The following is a 22,335-nucleotide window of genomic DNA, read 5'->3' on the forward strand; positions in this document are numbered from 1 at the left end:
ATCCTGCGTACGGCGGTCCTGTACCGGTTAAACGGTCACTGGATAACAATTTTACTGTATGCCAGTACAGGCCCCAAAAATTAGGCATTCACCTTACAGAAAAGAACATGTGATTATGCGGCTGGATGTACATTAGGCGGTCACTGAATAACACATTTACTGTAGGCCAGTGGAGTGCAGGCCCCAAAAATTTGGAAATCACCTTACTGAAAAGAAAATGTGATTATTTGGCTAGAAGTACATTCGGCGGTCACTGGATAACAATTTTACTGTAGAAACATAGAAACATAGAATGTGTCGGCAGATAAGAACCATTTGGCCCATCTAGTCTGCCCAATATATCTGAATCCTATGAATAGTCCCTGGCCCTATCTTATATGAAGGATAGCCTTATGCCTATCCCATGCATGCTTAAACTCCTTCACTGTATTTGCAGCTACCACTTCTGCAGGAAGGCTATTCCATGCATCCACTACTCTCTCAGTAAAGTAATACTTCCTTATATTACTTTTAAACCTTTGCCCCTCTAATTTAAAACTGTGTCCTCTTGTGGTAGTTTTTCTTCTTTTAAATATGCTTTCCTCCTTTACCGAGTTGATTCCCTTTATGTATTTAAAAGTTTCTATCATATCCCCTCTGTCTCTTCTTTCTTCCAAGCTATACATATTAAGGTCCTTTAACCTTTCCTGGTAAGTTTTATCCTGCAATCCATGTACTAGTTTAGTAGCTCTTCTCTGAACTCTCTCTAGAGTATCTATATCCTTCTGGAGATATGGCCTCCAGTACTGCGCACAATACTCCAAGTGAGGTCTCACCAGTGTTCTGTACAGCGGCATAAGCACTTCACTCTTTCTACTGCTTATACCTCTTCCTATACATCCAAGCATTCTGCTGGCATTTCGTGCTGCTCTATTACATTGTCTTCCCACCTTTAAGTCTTCTGAAATAATTACTCCTAAATCCCTTACCTCAGATACTGAGGTCAGGACTGTGTCAAATATTCTATATTCTGCCCTTGGGTTTTTACGCTCCAGGTGCATTATCTTGCACTTATCCACATTAAATTTCAGTTGCCAGAGTTCTGACCATTCTTCTAGTTTTCCTAAATCCTTTTCCATTTGGCGTTTCCCTCCAGGAACATCAACCCTGTTACATATCTTTGTGTCATCAGCAAAAAGACAAACCTTACCATCGAGGCCTTTTGCAATATCACTTATGAAGATATTAAACAAAATTGGTCCCAGTACAGATCCCTGTGGAACCCCACTGGTAACATGACCTTGTTTTGAATGTTCTCCATTGACTATAACCCTCTGTTGTAGGCCAGTGGAGTACAGGTTCCAAAAAAATTTGGCATTTACCTGACAGAAAAGAGCAAATGATTATGTTGCTAAAGGTACATTAGGCTGTCACTGAATAACAATTTTACTGTAGGCCAGTACAGGCCCCAAAAATTAGGCATTCACCTCACAGAAAAGAACAAGTGATTATGTGGCTGGAGGTATGATAAACGATCACTGGAAAACTATTTTACTGTATGCCAGTACGGGCCCTAAAAATTAGGCATTCACCTTACAGAAAAGAACACGTGATTATGCGGCTGGAGGTACATTAGGCGGTCACTGAATAACACATTTACTGTAGGCCAGTAGAGTGCAGGCCCCAAAAATTAGGCAATCACCTGACAGAAACGAACAAGTGATTATGTGGCTGGAGGTACATTAGGCGGTCACTGAATAACACATTTACTGTAGGCCAGTGGAGTACAGGACCCAACAATTTGGCAATCACCTGACTGAAAAGAAAATGTGATTTTTTTGTCTGGAAGTACATTAGGCGGTCACTGGATAACAATTTTACTGTAGGCCTGTGGAGTACAGGTCCCGAAAAATTTGGCATTTTCCTGACAGAAAAGAATAAATGATTATGTGGCTAAAAGTACATTAGGCTGTCACTGAATAACAATTTTACTGTAGGCCAGTACAGGCCCCAAAAATTAGGCATTCACCTTACAGAAAAGAACAAGTGATTATTCGGCTGTAGGTACATTAGGTGGTCACTGAATAACACATTTACTGTAGGCCAGTGGAATGCAGCCCCCAAAAATTAGGCATTCACCTGAAAGAAAAGAACAAGTGATTATGTGGCTGGAAGTACATTAGGCAGTTACTGGATGACAATTTTACTGTAGGCCGGTGGAGTACAGTTCCCAAAAAATAGGCATTTACCTGACAGAAAAGAACAAGTGATTATGTGGCTAGAGGTAAATAAGGCTGTCACTGAATAATAGTTTTACTGTAGGCTAGTACAGGCCCCCAAAAATAAGCATTATACCTGACAGAAAAGAACAAGTGATTATGTGGCTAGAGGTAAATAAGGCTGTCACTGAATAATAGTTTTACTGTAGGCTAGTACAGGCCCCCAAAAATAAGCATTATACCTGACAGAAAAGAACAAGTGATTTTGTGGCTGGAGTTACATTAGGCAGTCACTGAAGAACACATTAACTGTATGCCAGTGGAGTACAGGCCTCAAAATGTAGGTATTCACATGACAGAAAAGTAAAAGTGATTATGTGCCTGGAGGTAAAATAGATGGTCACTGGATAACAATTTTACTGTAGGCCAGTACAGGCTTCAAAAATTAGGCATTCACTTGACATTAAACAACAAATCATTGTGTGGCTGGAGGTAAATACTGAATAACAACTTTACGGTAGGCCAGTGGAGTACAGTCCCCAAAAATTTGACATTCACCTGACAGAATAGAACAAGTGATTATGTGGCTGGAGGTATATTAGGTTGTCACTGAATAATAATTTTACTGTAGGGCAGTGGAGTAAATGCCCCAAAAATTAGGCATTCACCTGGCAGAAAAGAACAAGTGATTATGTGGCTGGAGGTATATTAAACGGTCACTGGATAACAATTTTAATGTAGGCCTTTACATGCCCCAAAAATTAGGAATTCCTCTTGCAGAAAAGAACAAGTGATTATGTGGCTGGAGGTATATTAGATGGTCACTGGATAACAATTTTACTGTAGGCCAGTACAGGATCAAAAAAATTAGGCATTCACCTGACAGAAAAGAAGAAGTGATTATGTGTCTGGAGGTACATTAGGCGGTCACTGAAGAACACATTTACTGTAGGTCAGTGGAGTACAGGCCTCAAAATGTAAGCATTCACATGACAGAAAATAACAAGTGATTATGTGGCTGGAGGTACATTAGGCGGTGTGGGGTTTCGCTCTGATAGATATGGTAAGCGGACGCAGTACAGAGGCAAAAGACAATTTCTTAATGTAAAACTTCAGTGTTTATTCACACTTGAGGCAAATGCACAAAACAATGCGTTACTTTGCAGTCTTGGTGTTTATTTCATACACAATGGAAAGTACATCTTGGTGTTACTTCACACAAATTTGAAAGTTCATACAGACAAGTCACCTTGATGTCAGTTCTTCCTCCAGCAGTCCACGGCCAACTTTAGGGGGCCTGTTTCCTTAGCCCATGGGTCTCAACCCTCCAACCTGGCACTAAGCCTCAGATCCCAACACAGAGATCCTGCTGCTGAGCCCAGCTGCCTATTCAAGAACTGTCAGGTGCTGCCGAAAACCCAGACCGGCAATTAAATTGAAAATCAGCCCAGCAGCACACGCTGGGAGGAAAATACCTGTTTTCCCAGACCATTCCTTTCACTGTGTCACAATGGCCACTGGGTAACAATTTTAATGTAGGCTAGTAATGGTAATGGCGGTTTGAAGATGTGTTGGTCACTTCAGATATGAGATCATTCTTACAGCCAACCCAGCAACAGCCGTCCTCCAGATCCAGCCTCAGGGAATGCCTAGACCGACAGGTGTTCGACTACATCGGGTTAACGGCCGATGTGGATGCTCTGAGAAGCAAGGAACCCTTGGACTACTGGGTGTGCAGGCTTGACCTGTGGCCAGAGCTGGGACAATTTGCCATGGAACTCTTGGCTTGCTCTTCGTCCAGTGTCCAGCTGAAAGGACGTTCAGCGCAGCAGGGGGGATCGTGACCGATAAACGCACTCACCTTGCTCCACGACAGTGTGGACTACCTCACATTTCTAAAAATAAGGCATGGACCCCCGGTACAAACACAAAATGGCAGACATGTTACCAGCATCAGAGAGGGCTGGCAGAATGCAGCATTTCCAGGCCTTACTGCGAGAGATGCTACACTCTGCTGTTGCAGGCACTGGCAGAGGAATTTCCACCCACAGTGAAACAGGTGCGGGTACCAATCCTACAGCGCCTGCAAGAAGAGGGCGGTTTGAAGATGTGTTGGTCACTTCATTTATGAGATTATTCTTTCAAGCAACTCATCGACAGCCGCCCTCCGGATCCAGCCTCAGGGAACACCGAGACCGACAGGGTGTCCAACTACATCGGGCTAATGGCTGATGTGGATGCTCTGAGAAGCGAGGAACTGCTGGACTACTGGGTGTGCAGGCTTGACCTATGGCCAGAGCTGGCACAATTTTCCATGGAACCATTGGCTTGCCCCTCGTCGAGTGTCCTGTCCGAAAGGATGTTCAGCGAAGCAGGGGTGATCGTGACAGATAAGCGCACTTGCCTAGCTCATGACAGTGTGGATAAATGCACATTTCTGATAATGAATGAAGTAGACATAGATCTTGGAGGAATTTAACACCTATGTCGACCACGACCATGTTTAATTTAATTTCCTCACGCCACCACAAAGAACAATGGATGGTCCTTGTTTCATGTATGTACAACGGCATAAATGGCCTTTTCAGTCAGGTAAATGCCTAATTTTTTGGGCCTCTACTCCAGTGGCCTACAGTAAAATTGTTATCCAGTGGCTGCCTAATATACCTCGAGCCACATAATCACTCGCTATGCGCTTCCTGTTAGGGCCCGGCGGTCATGTGATCGTCGGGACAGGAGAGTGTAGGAGCTGTGTGAGGTCTATCAGAGACCTCTATCAGCCCTGCACTGAGGCTGTACAGCGCTGTATTGAGGGAGTATATTTCTCCTGTAACTTGGGCTACAGTGAAAAAAAAAAAAAAAAGTTAAGTAAATGTCCCCCAGAGGTCTTGTACGAGCTTATGGGGGACAAAAAGTGTAAAATAAAAAATAAAAAATAAAAAATAAAGTGTTAAAAAAATAAATAAAAAAAAGGTTTCACATGTAAAAAAAAAAATCCCCAAGGAACGAATAAAAAAAAAAAAAATTGAAAAATTTTAATAAAATATACATATTTGGTATTGCCGCATCCATGGCGGTCGGCTCTATAAATATATCACATGATCAACCCAGTCCGATAATTACCATAAAAAATAAAATAAATAACTGTCAAAAAAATACATTTTTTGTCACCTTACGTCACAAAAAGTGCAACACCAAGTGATCAAAAAGGCGTATGTCCCACAGAATGGTACCAATAAAACTGTCACCTCGACCTGCAAAAATTGAGCCCCTACATAAAATCTAATAAAATCTCTCAAAAAATAAAAAACAATAGCTCTCAGAACGAGGACACATTAAAACATTTTTTTTTTGTTTCAAAAATTCTATTATTGTGTTAAAGTGAAATGAATAAAAGAAAAGTATACATAGGTATTGCCGCGTACGTAACAACCAGCTCTATAAAAATATCACATTAACTAACCCCTCGGGTGAACACCGTAAAAAATAAAAAAATTAAATACTGTGTCAAAATAAGCAATATTTGTATTCCTTTTCTTCTGCGCCCTGGCGTGTGCCCATACAGCTGTTTATGACCACATGTGGGGTGTTTCTGTAAACCACCGAATCTGGATAATAAATACAGAGTTTTGTTTGGCTGTTAACCATCGATGTGTTAAATAAAAAATTGGATTAAAATGGAAAATCTGCCAAAAAAGTGAAATTTAAAAATTTGATCTCCATTTTCCTTTAATTCTTGTGGAATGCCTAATGGGTTAACAAAGTTTGTAAAATCGGTTTTAAGTAACTTGAGGGGTGTAGTTTCTACAATGGGGTCATTTATGGATGTATCCACTATGTATGCCCCACAAAGTGACTTCAGACCTGAACTGGTCCATAAAAAGTGAGTTTTGGCATTTTTCTTAAAAATTGTAAGAATTGCTTCTGTTTGCTGTGGTCAGATGTATCTTAGCAGTGACACTGTGTGCCAGAGATATATTCACTTGCCGCTGAACGTGGCCAAATAACTCTGGGAGAAATATTTCCTTCCGGGGACTTTCCATTGCGGTATGCCAATGGCCACAAATTTTCTAAAGTCTTCCCAGACTACCAGTTTATATGGCAGTAGTTGGAGGGCTAGTAGTTCCAACAAGAAAGCAGTCAGCCGTTGGGCAAGAGGGTTATCTGGTGTCGTCAACTTTTTACTCGTGAACATTTGGGCCACAGAAGCCTGCCTTCTGCCAGATGAACGCGACAACGGCATGGTGGAAGGTGGAGTGGAGGACAAATGGGAGGAGAGAGGAGTAGGAGAAGAGTCAGGACGTGGAGCACCAGGAGTGTGGCTTTGTGGGTTCTGACGGTGTTGCTCCAACTGGGTTCGGTGATGCAGGCCAGGTGCCTTCTTAAGGCGGTCGTCCCTAGGTGAGTGTTGAGCTTACCGCGACTTATGCTTTGACAGCACAGGCTGCAGATGGCAACACTTTTGTCAGCAGCTGACACTTTAAAAAAGCCCACACTGCGGAGCCATGTGCCGGCATCCTGGTAGCGTGAGATTTGACCGTGCATGGTGGATGGCTCGCTCCATATACATTTGCAGTTTGATTTTTGCCTCCTGTGCACTGTGAGTTCTGCTTGCTTCTCCTCCCTATCTGCTGCTCCGTCTCTCACTCTGAAATCTCTTCCTCTTCTTCTCTTGTGAGCACCCACTTGACGTCCATCAACACGTCATCGACACCTTTTCCACCACTGACATTAGAGATCTCTGAGTAGGCAGCAACAGCGGGGACCACCCTCCTTGGGCTGATCTGGGTATTGTCGTCAGACCACTGGATGGCGGCCGTTGCTACCTTCTCTTCCTCATCTGATGCCAAGAATGGCTGCGCATCGGTAAGGTCTGGAAATCGATGGGAAAATATTATCTCTGACTCGAGTGGAGTGGCCATGGTGGTGGTGTCTTTGGGGGTGCACACAGCAGAGAGTGAGGAGGGTGCAGATACAGAAGATGAGGAGGGTGCAGAAGCGAAAGTCTGAGTGAGCTACTCAACCAACTCTGGTGCGTCCTTTGACTTAATCTCATGCACCTTTTCCAAGTTCCCACTTAGGCTGCAGCCTGGTGGACCTGCTCAACCCCTATCATACCGGCCTGCCTCTTCCTCTGCCTGTCATTTTCAAAATAACCCTGTGCCAAAGTTCCCAGAGAAGAGCAGTATTTGTGGAAGCAGGTATATCACAGGCCTCAATCAGTCTTTGGTGGAAACAGGTATATCAATCCCCTTAATTAGTACTTTGTGAAAGCATGTGTATATCGCAGGCCTCAATCAATATTTGGTGGAAGCAGGTATATTGCGCCCCTCAATTTGTATTTTGTGGAAGCAGGTATATAGAACCCCTTAATCAATATATGGTGGAAGCAGGTATATCGCACCCCTAAATCGGTATTTTGTGGAAGCAGGTATATAAAAACCCTTAGTCGGTATTTTGTAGAACCAGGTATATCGCACTCCTCAATCTGTATTTTGTGGAAGCAGGTATATAGAACCCCTTAATCAACATTTGGTGGAAGCAGGTATATTGCACCCCTCAATCAGTATTTTGTGTGAGCAGGTATATTACACCCGTATATTTTTGGGGGCAACAGGTATATTACACCCGTTGCAAATAGTTGTTCCAATAGCGCTTGTCCCTCTATATACCTGCGGTGTTGCAGCAGAACCACACAGAGCTTCTGCACAATACAAATGCACTATATACTTTCTATGTTAGAAAGTATATTATAGATATATCACACCCCTCGATCAGTTTTTTGGGAGGCAACAGGTATATCACACAGTTGCAATTAGTTACTCCAATAGCGTTTGTCCCTCTATATAGACGTTGTTTTGCAGCAGAACCGCACACAACTGCTGCACAATACAAATGCACTATAATATACTTTCTATGTTAGAAAATATATTTATAAGTATATCACACCCCTCAGTATGTCACACCTATCAATAGCACACCTATACCAGTCCTTTAAAGGACTTTTGTGGCCCTATTACCTAGCGTTTGGTGTCTCTAACAGTCTGTCCCTGCTCCACACAGCACCCTCTCCCTACACTAGCAAAACACAGAATATAAAATGGCTGCCAGATTGGGTTCTGTTATGGGGTGGGGGTGTGTCCATGTGCTGAAACATCTCAATTGGCTGTCCTGTCCCACCTGATGTGTGTGTCATGGGTCAAAGTTTGGCGCAATGCAAAAGAATATGGCGCCGGCAGACATCGCCATATGTTTGCATGTTCGTTGAATCGTGAATGCGCAAAGTTCGACCACTAGGCGAATCTCAAGGCTATCTTTAGTCCTCACTCCCTCTACATCTGACAAAACTAATCATTGGGTGTTCCTCTCTATTACACTCATGTAGCCACCGGAGCTGGTGGGTAGCAGTCATGCGACTGTAATCAGTTTGCATGGAAACCAATAAAACTGACATTCGAAGCAAAAGGACATTCATGAGCATTACCAAGTGCACTTCAGTGCTCTATAGTTCTAGAAATCTAAATATTAAAAAGCTTACAGATGGCATGATGTTGGGTGAATTTCCTCATTAAGCATTTCACTTTAAAGGCTGATTCATATAGCTCCAACAGATCTGTCCCTAATGCGTGTTGTGGACCATTTTAGAATGTGCAATATTGTTTCCCTGTGAGATGCCGTCACTTTTTCCACAATATCACATAAAATCAGAGTGAGATGATAAGTATCTGTATATAACCCTGTGAATCATCAGCACATGATGATCTCGTCAGAGTGCAGAAGAAAAACACCTAATAATAGATCTCTTTATAACCTTAGGAGGGAGAATAGAATTTACAAAAAAAAGGTTGCAACGGGGGAAGTAAAATTATTTTTATATGTCAATGACTTGTGCTTATGTGCCTCAGCTATTTACTGCCTTGGGAATATGTAGGGGAAAAATGTATTCATGATTTATATAACAATATGAACACAGAGATTCTGTAGGTCCAATCACTAGAAAGCAATAGGAAATCTAGTACTATATTGTATTATATTTCCCTTTCCAGTGAAGTTAAAGGCATTGTCCGACTTACTGAAAAAAAATCCCCAACAGCCAGCTATTGTAATAAAGAAATAAACTGTATATTTAATTATTTTATTCCCCACCCACTGCGATAATTCTCACTGCTGCTCAAAATGTCATCTTCTTGGCTGCAGTAATGACGCGGCCGTAAACGCGCTACATTGCAGCAGCCAATGACTGGCCGTATCCGTATATGGCGCTAGACCACTGACACAAGTAACTGGCTACAGGTGACATGTGGATTATGTAAGCATATCATCACTGCAGCCAAGGAAACAAAGCCCCATCCTCCTGACACCCCCAATTTTCTGCTTATTGCTGCCCCACCTGCTCCTATTACAGTACCTACTGTCTGACATCATGCCCACAAATACTGCACTTCAAAAATATTGTCATAGCTATAATTCCTCTCCACAAATAGTGCCATGTAGACAGAACCCCAGACAACAACAGCTCCATATAGTGCCCCTAAAAATTATAGTGCTAGATTCATAATGCCCCATATTGTGACTCACAGAAATGGTGCCATCTTTTGTACCCCACAAAGTAATAGTGATCTTCTCAGTGTCCCATACAGTAACAATGCCCCTTTTGTGCTATCTTACAGTAATAGTACCCCTCTAGCTCCCCCTTATATAATAATGCCTACTGTTGTGCCCCTTACAAAGTATTCATTCCCACTTTATGCCCTCTAGACAGTAACAACGACCCCTTTGTATACTGTTGAAAGCAATGTACGGTGTGTACCCCTAAAATGAAACAATGCCACATAGAAAGTAAAAGTGCCCCCCTTTTGCCCCCTGGACAGTAGTAATAATTCCTCTTATATGCTCCTTTAAAGGTAAGAATATCTGAGGAGGGCCCCCTAAAAATTTATAATGCCCAATTAAAAGTAATAATACCCCCTGAGTGCCTCCTTTAAAGGAAATAATGCCCCCTGAGTATTCCCTTAAAAATGTGATAATAGTCACTTAGTTCATCCTTTTAAAAGTCATAAATAATGTCCTCAATAAGAAATAATGCCCCATGTGCCCTATTAAAAGGTAATGGTGTCTCCTAAGTGCCTGCCCATTGAAAAAAATCCACGTTTGTGCCACAGGGTGAAGTACTTACCTCACTCTGATCTCCAGTCCAAGACATGTGCAGTAAAGCAGACCCTTGCCATTTTGTAGATCGTAGATTAAAGTGGCCTCTGGCCTACAAAATGGAGACTGGCAGAGCAGGGAGCCTCTACCACATTTTTAACAACTGAAAGTTAAACTCCCCAGGGGGTGACTATATTGCTGTTCTACCCCAGTGGGTCCCCATATGCAAGCAGATGCAGGGTTGCACCCTCGCTATTTATAACTCTGCTCTGTAGATTTCTATTTTATGACAGTGCTCATAGGTCTTGTTTATATTCTGTATGTTGTACCTTAGTGGTGTAATTTCTTACCACTCACCAGACACTTCACCACTATGGGTTCAGAAGCCATGGCACTAAAGTGTTTCTGCTTACTCTCTTCAAAACAATAATTCTGTTTATTTAAAGCCACCACTAGGGCAGCACAATCACATATAGCTTTACGCAGCTCTCAATGGGGGGATTTAATAATTACAGCACATTAACATACACTAATTAACAGTCTAAACAGTTACTAAATGCAGGCTACTAGATAAGGACTGCAGACTGTAGATGAATGACGACACAGGAACAACTGGTAGGCTGGGTGCTAGTGAAGACACAGGCCGGGCTATCAGACTGGGTACTTGACAGGCACATGAACCACATGAATAAGGCAGACAGAAAGGGTTAATTTAAACATGAACAGAACACAAACTGACACAAGAAGTGTAGGAGCATACAGGCAGGGAGATTACAGTGCTGGAGCATAAAACAGGAACAAATGCAGGATAAACACAGGCAAAATGCAGGAGAATCGCAGAAGCTTTAGCCTTCAACTTTGGTCACAAGGAACCTTAGAGCTCTGGGACCCTCTGCCTGGAAAGGGTGTACTAAATCCCAGTGACCCCTTGGGGAAGAATTTGGAAGCATGCACACTGGCCCTTAAGTGAGTGTACAGATACTGGCATGCTGGATAGAATGGAAGAGATGTTTCTTTTTATGTTTACCGTATATGTTTTTGATACGATTAAAACATTATCAAACATATATATTCTTTTTATTATTTTTAAGTTTTACCTTTTTTACACTGTATAATGACTTTTAAAATAAATCTTTTTGGTATTATTTTAATTGTTCTATAAAATATTCCAGGTTAGGGCTTGTTTTTTGCAAGACAGGCTGTAGATGTAATCGAAAACTTGCCTAATAATCCGTTTTTTTTAGATTTTGTTATCACATGAGTTTTAAGTATATTGCTTTTGCAATTAGTGACTTTTAAAAATACCTTTATTTATGATAGTGCGGGTATAGGTATGTATATACCAACAAGGTGTACTACATTTCAAAAGGGTTATATATAAATTTATTTTGACAGGGGAGTAGTGACCCCTACACAGAACATTTACTAGTGACACAATACTGTCTATAGACTTAACGGTTCGAGAAACAGACCAAAAAAGGACAGGGTCTGAAAAAAGGGCAGGGCAGACACAATGCTTACCCTAACAGCCCTAATAACTGCTCAGCCCAGGGTGACCCCCTGATGGTGGGGGTTCCCTGTCCCCGAACCTAAGACTATCAAATCCCTAGATTGACCCTAACCAGGGAAAAATATTAGATATATACTATCGAAAAAGGAAGATATACCGGAAGTGGAAGGTGGTTCAAATAAGTGGGGTTGCCACCTGCCCTCTCCGAAGATCAAATACAATTATTACAAATACAAAAAAAGAATGGAAGGCGGTCCAGATTCTGGGAAAATCACCATTCCTCTCAAGTAAACTATACGCACGTTTTTTGAATTGCACATCTTATTACACAAACCTCAACGCATTTCACCTGTACAACATCAGGCTCATCAGGAAGTAGGTAAACATTTGGACATAGTCCAACCATGATTTAGATGTGATCAATGATACAAGGGCGATAGTGTAAATGGAGCGATACTTAGCTAGAGATGTTCAATAAAGGAGGCGTAGATAAAGCGTTACCAGAAAGCAAGATATTTGCATCCCAACAGGAAATACCTAGAGAGGTGTATATAAATGGAGGAAAATTAGGTCTAGGATAACTAAAGAAATAACAGCTATCATAGTAAAAATCGCAGGTTTTAGGCTCATCCGGCAACTTACATGATGTTGATGCTGGCCAAAAGCTCCCCCAGTAGCCTGCTCAGGGCCCAGGTAAGGTGCCAGCAACAATTAAACCCAATTATAGGGTCAGGTCGGTGCGTCCGGATGCCGGGGAGGCACTTCCGGCTCCCAGGACGCACTGTGGAACGCATTAGGGCTTCCGGCCTCCGTCACTTCTGGCGCTGTGGAACGCATCGTGAACCGCATATGGCTCGATGCCGGCACCGGAAGATAACAGGAGAAGGCCGTACTATCCAGGCAATTTAAACATAGGAGGGTTATAGATAGAATACCAGCATATTGTTAATAGAAATCAGAGCTGCAGATGACCATAAATTCTCCAGAATGTGCCACAGATAAGAGATATTTAGATGACAAATTAATAAACAAGGGGCACAAGAGACCCTCAGTAACAGCCCCTATGAAGACATAAATGTATCACTCAGCAGACAATACATAAAATTAAGGATATTAACCATGATGAAAAAATACATAAAGACCTGCCTCTACAATCATATTGATGGAGTTTAGAGGTACCAGGTAGTATTTGCAGATAAGGGGAGTCAGTCTTATTAACCCCTTAATAAAAGTGGTGCTTTTCACACTGATCAGTACAGAATACCTGGGTCACATACCGCTGATACTAGAAAAGTTATTTAGGATTGTCAATATTAAAACAGACAAGGAGGATATTAAATAAAGCATGCAAAATTAAGTCTTTCATTGAGACCAAGGGGAGACTGGGATTGAAAACGATAAATCCAGCTGGACTCTTTTTGGAGAATCCTTCTGTCCCAGTCGCCCCTCCTCTCAGGAAAGGGGACCACCTCCAACACCGAGAAACAAGCCGAACTCACATCACCCTTGTGGCAGCTATTAAAGTGATGGGCCACCGAAGTATCCTTAGATTTTATAATGTCATTTAGATGTTCACAGATTCTTCTCCGTAATTCCCTCTTAGTCTTGCCAATGTGCCTCCCCGGCGTCCGGACGCACCGACCTGGCCCTATAAATGGGTTTAATTGTTGCTGGCACCTTACCTGGGCCCTGAGCAGGTTACTGGGGGAGCTTTTGGCCAGCATCAACATCATGTAAGTTGCAGGATGAGCCTAAAACCTACGATTTTACTATGATAGCTGTTATTTCTTTAGTTATCCTAGACCTAATTTTCCTCCATTTATAAACAAGGTATTTCCTGTTGGGATGCAAATATCTTGCCTTCTGGTAACGCTTTATCTACGCCTCCTTTATTGAACATCTCTAGCTGCTAAGTATCGCTCCATTTACACTATCGCCCTTGTATCATTGATCACATCTATATCATGGTTGGACTATGTCCAAATGTTTACCTACTTCCTGATGAGCCTGATGTACAGGTGAAACGCGTTGAGGTTCGTGTAATAAGATGTGCAATTCAAAAAACGTGCGTATTGTTTACTTGAGAGGAATGGTGATTTTCCCAGAATCTGGACCGCCTTCCATTCTTTTTTTGTATTTTTAATAATTGTATTTGATCTTCGGAGAGGGCAGGTGGCGACCCCACTTATTTGAACCACCTTCCACTTCCGGTATATCTTCCTTTTTCGATAGTATATTTCTAATATTTTTCCCTGGTTAGGGTCAATCTAGGGATTTGATAGTCTTAGGTTCGGGGACAGTGAACCCCCACCATCAGGGGGTCACCCTGGGCTGAGCAGTTATTAGGGCTGTTAGGGTAAGCATTGTGTCTGCCCTGCCCTTTTTTCAGACCCTGTCCTTTTTTGGTCTGTTTCTCAAACCGTTAAGTCTATAGACAGTATTGTGTCACTAGTAAATGTTCTGTGTAGGGGTCACTACTCCCCTGTCAAAATAAACTTATATATAACCCTTTTGAAATGTAGTACACCTTGTTGGTATATACATACCTATACCCGTACTATCATAAATAAAGGTATTTTTAAAAGTCACTATTTCCAAAAGCAATATATGCAGATTTTATCGGCACCATTTTGGGGTACATATCACTTCAATAGGAATAGTGTTGGACAGAGCTGTGTCTGACTTCCAGACCACAGCTATTGCAGAACAGCTAACCAGCTGGGGTGTGCAGTGTCAGGCCCTGGCGATCAGATTCTGATGGCCTATCCTGAAGTTAGGGTATCACTTGTAAAATCCCAGAAACCCCTTTGAGCCCCATAACATTTTGCTATGTCACCATCGAACATACTACTGCTGAAAATATATACAGTACAATCAATGTAGTATAACTCGTTGGGCATTGTGTAACATGGATTAATAAATATACTTTAAATCATTTTTTAAAATGAGTCCATTTGGAAATCTGGTGTGGACAGGGCCGGGACAAGGTATTTTGGTGCCCGAGGCTGAGCAGGCAAATTACTCCACCATTCCAACACCAAATCAATTCACATTGACCCAACTTCCTAATAAAGTGATTTAAACACATCTTATAAGAAGCAGTCATGGTATACCCAATACCACTTACAGGTGACTTCTCCACCGATTTCAGTTGTTCATTTTGCTATTCTTTTCCGTTTGGTTCAGACCATCATGGCCAAACATTTTTGGTCAGGGGTGTACTACTCCCTCTATAATATCAGAAGAGACCAGGATTAATAAATGGCACATGATAGATGGGGGTTGGGGCTGTTACAAATTTTAAATTAGGGCCCAGAAAATTAGGTCACACCTCTCACTAGACTCATTGCTTCTGCCGTCTATCCCCACACTGTATAGCAAAGAACTCTCATCTTCCAGCTGCCCCCTTTAATATGCCCATCCTGTAGCTTCCACCAATACAAAGGATAGGGCTACAGAACTAGAAAATTATAAGAAAATGCAGGTTACATAAACACAAAGACAAATGTCTGCCCACACTGAATGATCGGCAGTGTCCACAGCCCCTCAAAGAAGCCAGCTCAACAACAACTAAACAAACCTACACAATAAGACGCTGAGTCACAAATGGCATTAAAAATGATAATCTTTATTAAATACATATAATCAATATATTAAAAAAGAGTTGGAAAACATCACCATAAAAGTGTGGCATACTACTGAGGGACAGAGTAATAGTGCTTTCAAGGAAGAGGGGAATATGGTCACTATATATCATTTAATCACCAAATAGTAGGCACATAGTAACAAACATATTATGTAACCGTCAAGACACATGTCTATCTAAACAAAAAAACATTTGCCAATAAAACTTGTAGCAGCATTAACTTATATTATACCAACAACCGCTATAAGTAATATAATATTCTGCTCACACATCTATGATCCGTTTGTCCAATATTGCTTTTCGTCAGCAACAAATCTCTTTGAACTAGATGTATACTAGTAAATATGGCTATGCAGAATTTAAGTGAATAACTTAAGTGACTACTAATTTGAGATACTGTGCTATAAGATGACATTACAAGATGCTTTGCCCTGGTGATTCTATTCCTGATTACTTCATTCTCAAGATACCTGAATGCCCTCATTTCCTTAAAATCTTCCAGTATCATATATACCTACTAGTATGTACTTTATGTCCAGTTCTGCTGAATGATTGGCTCCTATATGTATATCAATAAGCGACTACCACAACCTTGTATTGATTTTCAAAAATCTTTTTTTTTTTTCAAAGGCCCATTATTTTTATGTGAGATATTATGTCCAATTGGACTTATTATTGTATCTACTGTATATTTCATTTGCAATGAAAACAATTGGATGCGATTAGAATGTCTCCTTTTACCTGCATTACTAATCCTAGTGCCGTGATTTCTTTTCTGATTATACACTGGGACTTTCCCTACCACAGAGCACCGGGCCTTATCTATTAGGTGGAGTGCCAACCATTTTGATATTTACCTTTTATTAACCAGAAATCTATGACAGCTCAGAGCTTATGTAGATTATTGGCTCCATTTACGCCAGAAAACTGACATAAATGAAGATAAATATGCTGCTACAGCTGGTAAAGCCCCCTTCTCTGCCCTTTCCATACCCCCTTTTAGAAAAGTGGTGATGATGATTAAAAAGGGAAGACAATTTTTTTTAAAAAGTCGCAGGTATAGTCCCACCTCTGACTTTTTAACGCCACTTTTCAGGTATAAAAGGAAAGATAAATCTCCCCAATAGTTGTTGGTGGTAACTACTAGTGGAGGACGAACATCTGCCGGGACGGATCGCGAACGCTATCGTGCGAACGCAATGAAATGGCAGGCACTTTAATGGCAGGCAAACCTAAAAAAAACTTCAGCTCAAATTTGCAGCTACCAAATACTTAGTAGAAGTGTACAAATAGTCCCACAACATGGACAGGAACATACTAGAGGGGGATCCATGACATAAATTCAGGGGACATTTTTATGCATCTTAATGGGAAATTCTCTGAAATGTACCCTGTTGGAGCCTAGAAAAAAATTATTTTAGGCCACAGAAGTACGGGCCTTAAAAATTAGGCATTCACCTGAAATAAACAAAATTCTGATTATATGGCTCGAGGTACATTATGCGGTCAATGGATACAAATTTTATTTTAGGCCACTGGACTACAAGCCCCAAACATTAGGCATTCTCCAGACAGAAAAGATCAAGTGTTTATGTTGCCGAAGGTATATTACACGGTCATGGATATCAATTTTACTGTAGGCCAGTACAAATACTGGTCACATATGTTTAAAAGAACTAAAACTATAAAATTGGATTAAAAACATCGCTAATGAAATCCCCCCTCTTGAAAAAAAAAAACTAATGATAATAGTTGAAACTCGATAACAAGTGGTCGTAACTGGTGTTGAATTCCTCCAAGGCCGCAACAATTATTCATTCAGCGTACATAAAAACAGGTCAAGCCTGCACACCCAGTAGTCCAGGGGTTCCTCACTTCTCAGAGCATCCACATCGTCCGTTAGCCCGATGTAGTCGGACACCTGTTGGTCTAGGCGTTCCCTGAGGCTGGATCCAGTGGACGGCTGTTGCCAGGTTGGTTGTAAGAATGATCTCATATCCGAAGTGATAAACACATCTTCAAACCGCCCTCTTCTTGCATGAGCTGTTGGATTGGTAACCGTAACTGTTTCTCTGTGAGTGGAAATTCCTCTGCCAGTGCCCGCAAAAGCAGAATGCAGCATTTCTCGAAGCAAGGCATGGAAGTGCTGCATTCTGACAGCCCTTTGTGATGCTGATAACATGTCTGCCATTTTGTGTTTGTACCAAGGGTCTAGGTAAGTTGCCACTCAGTACTGGTCCTTTCCCTTTATGCTTTTTACAAACCGGATTCCCAAAAAGTTGGGACACTATGCAAACCGTGAATAAAAACTGAATGCAATGATGTGGAGATGGCAACTTCTAATATTTTATTCAGAATAGAACATAAATCATGGAACAAAAGTTTAAACTGAGAAAATGTACCATTTTAAGGGAAAAATATGTTGAATCAGAATTTCATGGTGTCAACAAATCCCCCAAAAGTTGGGACAAGGCCATTTTCACCACTGTGTGGCATCTCCCCTTCTTCTTACAACACTCAACAGACGTCTGGGGACCGAGGAGACCAGTTTCTCAAGTTTAGAAATAGGAATGCTCTCCCATTTTTGTCTAATACAGGCCTCTAACGGTTCAATCGTCTTGGGCCTTCTTTGTTGCACCTTCCTCTTTATAATGCGCCAAATGTTCTCTATAGGTGAAAGATCTGGACTGCAGACTGGCCATTTCAGTACCCGGATCCTTCTCTTAAGCAGCCATGATGTTGTGATTGATGCAGAATGTGGTCTGGCATTATCTTGTTGAAAAATGCAGGGTCTTCCCCGAAAGAGATGACGTCTGGATGGGAGCATATGTTGTTCTAGAACCTGAATATATTTTTCTGCATTGATGGTGCCTTTCCAGACATGCAAGCTGCCCATGCCACACGCACTCATGCAATCCCATACCATCAGAGATGCAGGCTTCTGAACTGAGCATTGATAACAACTTGGGTTGTCCTTGTCCTCTTTGGTCCGGATGACATGGCGTCCCAGATTTCCAAAAAGAACTATGAATCGTGACTCGTCTGACCACAGAACAGTCATACATTTTGCCACACTCCATTTTAAATGATCCCTGGCCCAGTGAAAACGCCTGAGCTTGTGGATCTTGCTTAGAAATGGCTTCTTCTTTGCACTGTAGAGTTTCAGCTGGCAACGGCGGATGGCACAGTGGATTGTGTTCACTGACAATGGTTTCTGGAAGTATTCCTGAGCCCATTCTGTGATTTTCTTTACAGTAGCATTCCTGTTTGTGGTGCAGTGTCATTTGAGGGCCCAGAGATCACAGGCATCCAGTATGGTTTTATGGCCTTGACCCTAATGCACAGAGATTGTTCCAGATTCTCTGAATCTTTGGATGATGTTATGCACAGTTGATGATGATAGATGCAAAGTCTTTGCAATTTTTTGCTGGGTAACACCTTTCTGATATTGCTCCACTATCTTTCTGCGCAACATTGTGAGAATTGGTGATCCTCTACCCATCTTGGCTTCTGAGAGACACTGCCACTCTGAGAAGCTCTTTTTATACCCAATCATGTTGCCAATTGACCTAATTAGTGTTAATTGGTCTTCCAGCTCTTCGTTATGCTCAAATTTACTTTTTCCAGCCTCTTATTGCTACTTGTCCCAACTTTTGGGGGATTTGTTGACACTGTGAAAATTTGAATCAACGTATTTTTCCTTTAAAATGATACATTTACTCGGATTAAACGTTTGATCTGTCATCTACGTTCTATTACAAATAAAATATTGACATTTGCCATCTCCACATCATTGCATTCAGTTTTTATTCACAATTTGTTTAGTGTCCCAACTTTTTTGAAATCCGGTTTGTATATGGGGGTCCCTCTTCAAACACTGGAGCATGAAGGCCCCCATTTGCACTAAACTGGAAGCGTTGAAGTGGCCTGGCTCCTGCTTATCATCCAGGATAATGTCGTCCTCGGTCTCCTCCCCCCAGCAACGGACAACACCAGGGATCATAGAAACATTTAAAGCTTGCTCTTCTTGCTCCTCCCCCAACCTGGCACCATCGTCCTCTGACTCCTCTTCAGATTTCTGTTGACTTGTCTCAGATGGAGTAGCCACCCCTGGGAATTCATCCAGCATTGCTACTTCTTCATCTTCCTGCTCCTTGACTGCATGATCAATGACACGACACAATGCATGCTCCAGAAAGAAGGCATAAGGTATAATGTCATTGACGGCGCCATGGCTGCAACTGACCAGTTTGGTGATCTCATCAAATGGCCGCAGAAGTCTGCATGCATCGCATATGAGCAGCCACTGGCGCGGTGAAGAACAAGCTTCCCAGAACCTGTCCTGCCGCAGAGTTAGTATAGGTAGTCGTTAACTGCATGTTTCTGATGGAGCAGCCTATTAAGCATATACAATGTGGAGTTCCAGCGCATAGGGCAGTCACAAATCAGACGTCTGACGGGAACGTTGTGTCGCCGCTGAACATCAGCAAGGCAAGCCATGGCTGTGTAAGATCTTCTAAAATGGCCAGAGATTTTCCTGGCCTGCCGCAAGACGTCCTGGACCCCGGGGTATTCTGCAACGATTCTTACAATCGCTGTAAGACTAAGTTCAGGATGTGTGCCATGCACAGCACGTGTGTCATTTTGCCCTGTTTGAGCGCGCTCAGCAGATTGGCACCATTGTCGAACACCACTTTACCAACTGTCAAATTGAGCGGGGATAGCCACTGATTTTCTAAAGGCCTCCCAATACACCAGTTTATATGGCAGTAGTTGGCGCGCTAGCAGTTTCGACAAGCCAGTGGTCAGCCGTTGGACAAGAGGGTTTTCCGGCGTCATCAACTTTTTTCGCTCAAACATTTGGGCCATGGAAGCCTGCCTTTTGCCAGATAAACGCGACAATGGCATGGTGGAAGGTGGAGTGGAGGACAAATGGGAGGAGAGATGAGAAGGAGAAGGAGGGGAGGCAGGACATGGAGCACCAGGAGTGTGTCTTTGTGGGTTCTGACGGTGTTGCTCCCACTGGGCTCTGTGATGGGAGGCCAGGTGCATTCTTAAGGCAATCATCTCTAGGTGAGTGTTGGGCTTAAGCATTAACAGCACAGGCTGCAGATGGCAACACTATTGTCAGCAGCGGAGACGTTTAAAAAAAAGCCCACACTGCGGAGCCATAAGCCGGCGTCCTGGGAGCGCAAGATGTGACCGTGCATGATGGATGGCTCGTTCCAGATACATTAGCAGTCTGCTATTTGCCTCCTGTGCACTGAAATTTCTGCCTGCTTCTTCTCCTTCTTCTCCCTATCTACTGCTCTGTCTCTCACTCTAAATTCCCCTCCTCTTGTGGGCACCCACATGACATCCATATACAGGTCAACTTCATCTCCTTCACCACCACTGACATTAGAGATCTCGAAGAAGGCGGCAAACAGCGGGGACCACCCTCCTTGTGCTGATCTGAGTATTGTCGTCAGACTGCTGGGTAGCGACAGTTCATACTTCCTCTTCCTGATCCGATGCCAAGAATTCCTGGTCTTGTAATGGATGGGAAAATAATTGGTGGTGGTGTCTTTGCACACAGCAGAGAGTGTAGATGGTGCAGATAGAGAGAATGAGGAGGGTGCAGAAACGGAAGGCTGAGTGAGCCACTTAACCAAGTCTGGTGCGTGCTTTGACGTAATTGCACGCACCTTCTGCAACTTCCTACTTAGGCTCCGGCCTGGGGCACCTGCCCGACCCCTACCACCCCTGCGGAATGGCCTGCCTCTTCCTCTACCTGTCATTTTCAAATTGACCCTGTGACAAAGTCCCTATAGAAGAGCAGAACTTGTGGAAGAAGGTATATCACACCCCTGCTTCAATCAGTTTTTTTTTGCGGGGGTAATGGTATATCACACCAGTAGAAATTAAAAATTAATAAAACATTTGTCAATCTGTGAGCTAAGGTAACTCACCGCAAACAAATGCTACACTACCCAAATACACTATATAGAAAGTATATAATTGGTATATAACACCCCTGCTTCAATCAGTTTTTTTTTTTGGGGGGGGGGGGGGCAACTGGTATATCACAGCAGTAGAAATTATTTGTTCCAATAGCGTTTGTCACTGTGAGCTGAGGTAACGCAGCAAAATCGCAAACAAATGATGCACTATACAGAAAGTATATTAATGGTATATAACACCTCTGCTTTAATTAGTTTTTTTGGGGGGCAACTGGTATATCCCACCATTAGAAATGATTTGTTCCAATGGTGTTTGTCCCTATCTGTAGCTGAGGTAACTGAGCTAAACCGCAAACAAATACTGCAGAATATTGCATCGGTGAGCAAAGTTTGCCGCAAAATGACCGCCTGGCGAACCGCAAGGCCATCTCCAGTAACAACCAATCTCTTTAAAAACAAACTGCAAATATTTTGGCAGGGGATTAGGGTTGAGTGAACCCGAACTGTAAAGTTAGGGTTCTTACCGAACTTTAGGATTTTTGGACCTCGGACCCGAACCCGAACATTTCAGTAAAAGTTCGGGGTTCAACGAGTTAATGGTGCTTTTTGAAAGACTGCAGAGCAGCCAATCAAAAAGTGTTTAACTCTCTGCCCTTAGAAGCAATCACAGCAATGCCTACTACTGGCATGGCTGTGATTGGCCAGTGCAGCATGTGACCTAGCCTATATATAAGCTGGAGTCACGTAGCGCTGCTCGTCACTCTTCTCTTAGTAGTGTAGGGAGAGGATGCTGATGCTGTGATGGAGAGAATAGTGAAGAAACTTTAATCATAACTTCAATTGAACTCAGCGATCATCATAGATTTTGTTGTGTGGGGGCAGTGCACAATC

Source organism: Bufo gargarizans, chromosome 2 (genome assembly GCF_014858855.1).
Source record: "Bufo gargarizans isolate SCDJY-AF-19 chromosome 2, ASM1485885v1, whole genome shotgun sequence".
In the NCBI taxonomy this organism is placed as follows: Eukaryota; Metazoa; Chordata; class Amphibia; order Anura; family Bufonidae; genus Bufo; species Bufo gargarizans.